The sequence below is a fragment of the Triticum aestivum genome, chromosome 7B, assembly GCF_018294505.1.
Source record: "Triticum aestivum cultivar Chinese Spring chromosome 7B, IWGSC CS RefSeq v2.1, whole genome shotgun sequence".
NCBI classification, from domain to species: domain Eukaryota; kingdom Viridiplantae; phylum Streptophyta; class Magnoliopsida; order Poales; family Poaceae; genus Triticum; species Triticum aestivum.
In genome coordinates this window covers 289,449,139-289,451,867 of record NC_057813.1, presented here as the reverse complement: position 1 = coordinate 289,451,867, position 2,729 = coordinate 289,449,139, and positions in this window count along the sequence as shown.

Here is a 2,729-nt window from a genome sequence, read left to right as displayed (position 1 = left end):
GGCATCTCCAAGCTTAGATGCTTGAAACTTCTTGGAATACTATCTTGGGATGCCTTGGGAATCCCCAATGTTGAGGTTTTGTATCTCCTTAATTCTTTCTCACAACATGGTTTCCCTAAATTTAAAAACTTCATCCACACAAAACTCAACAAGAACTCGTGAGATAAGTTAGTATAAATCAATGCAATAACCTTATCATTCTCTACTGTAGCAAATCACTACAATTATTATTTAACATTGCATACTAAATGCATCTGCATATTTAATAGTCCTATCCTCAAATAGAATCATTAAACAAGCAAACATATGCAAACAATGCAAACATAACAACAATCTGTCAAAATAGTACAGTGTGTAAATAATGCAAGAAGATTCATAGTTCTATAACTCCAATTTTTTTGAACAATTACCACATCGTAGAAAATTTATCATATAATCTGTCAAACAGAATCTGTCCAATAATTGTGCTATTCCAAAAATTCTGTAACTCCAAAATAGTACGGTTTGCAATGCATTGAAAACAGAATCTGTCAAAAACAGAACAATCTGTAATGATCTAGACAACTACCATACTTGTGCTACTCCAAAAATTCTAAAAATTTAGGACAACGTGGGAAATTTGTATATCCATCATATGTAACAAAGTTCAAGAATTTATCACATTCTAGCCGAGAAGATCAATTCTGTAACTGGGTGCAAAAGTTTTCGTTTTTACACAGAATAAAGTCAACTATCATCCACACTATCCCAAAGGCCTTACTTGCTACTTTATTGAAACAAAAGCTATAAAACATGATTGCTACAGTAGCTTAATCATGTGAACACACAAAAACAGTAGGGGTAAATGTTGGGTTGTCTCCTAACAAACGCTTTTCTTTTATGCCTGTTAGCTAGGCATGATGATTTCAATGATGCTCGCATAAAAGATAAAGATTGAAACACAAAGAGAGCATCATGAAGCATATGACTAGAACATTTAAGCCAAACCCACTTCCTATGCATAGGGATTTTGTGAGCAAATAATTGTGGGAACAAGAATCATCTAGCATAGGAAGGCAAGACATGCATAACTTCAAAAATTTCAACACATAGAAAGGAAACTTGATATTATTGAGATATGTAGAAGCAGAAATTGCTCTCTCATAATAATTTTCAGTAGCATCATGAATGAATTAAAAAAATATGTCTACCACATAAATCATTCTTTTCATGATCCACAAGCATAGAAATTTTATTACTCTCCACATAAGCAAATTTCTTCTCATCAATAGTAGTGGGAGCAAATTCAACAAAATAACTATCATGTGAGACATAATCCAATTGAAAGTTAAAATCATGATGACAAGTTTCATAGTCAACATTACTTTTTATAGCATACATGTCATCACCATAATCATCATAAATAGGAACTTCGTTGTCATAATCAATTGAAACCTTCCCAAAATAGTGGACTCATCATTAAATAAAGTCATGACTTCTCCAAATACACTTTCATAATTATAACAATAAGATTCAACACCCTCCAAAATAGTGGGATCATCATTACCTAGAGTTGACACTCTTCCAAACCCACTTTCATCATTATAATCATCATAAATAGGAGGCATGCAATCATTATGACAAATTTGCACATCAAATCTTGGGGGACTAAAAGTATCATCTTCATCAAACATAGCACCCCAAGCTTAAGGCTTTGCATATCATTAACATCCAGGATATTCAAAGAATTCATACTAGTAACATTGCAATCATGCTCATCATTTATGCCAAACATTTTATTGAATTCTTCTTCTATCAATTGAGCACAATTTTCCTTTCCATCATTTTCAAGAAAGACATGATAAAGATGAATAATATGAGGCCACCTCAATTACATTTTTTAGTAGTTTTCTTTTACGAACCAAACTAGTGATAAAAAAGAAACTAAAAGATTCAGTTAAAAGATCTAAATATATACCTTCAAGCACTCACCTCCCCGGCAACAACGCTAGAAAAGAGCTTGATGTCTACTACACAACTTGTTCTTGTAGACTCGTGTTGGGCCTCCAAGCGCATAGTTTTGTAGGACAGTAGCAAATTTCCCTCAAGTGGATGACATAAGATTTCTCAATCCATGGGAGGCATAGTATGAAGATGGTCTCTCTCAAACAACCCTTCAACCAAATAATAAAAAGTCTCTTCTGTCCGCAACACACCAAATACAATAGTATATTTTATAGGTGCACTAGTTCGGCGAAGAGATGGTGATACATGTGTAGTAATGATAGTAGATATTGATTTTTGTAATAGGAACAATAAAAAACATCAAGGTAGAAATAAAAAACAGAAAACAAACGGTTTGCAATTCTTGAAAATGAGGCCTAGGGTCTGTACTTTCGCTAGTGCAATCTCTCAACAGTGCTAATATAATTGGATGATATAACCATCCCTCACATGCGATGAAGAATCACTTCAAAGTTCTTATCTAGCGGAGAACATAAGAAGAAATTGTTTGTAGGGTACGAAACCACCTGAAAGCTATTCTTTCCAATCAATCTATCCTAGAGTTCGTAATAAAATAGATCCAAGCTATTCTTTCCGATCGATCTAACCAAGAGTTCTTACTAAACTAACACCATATGATACACATCAACCAACTCTAATGTCACTTAGATACTCCAATGTCACCGTGAGTATCCGTGAGTTGATTATATGATATGCATCAAAATATTTTAGGTTCATAATACTCA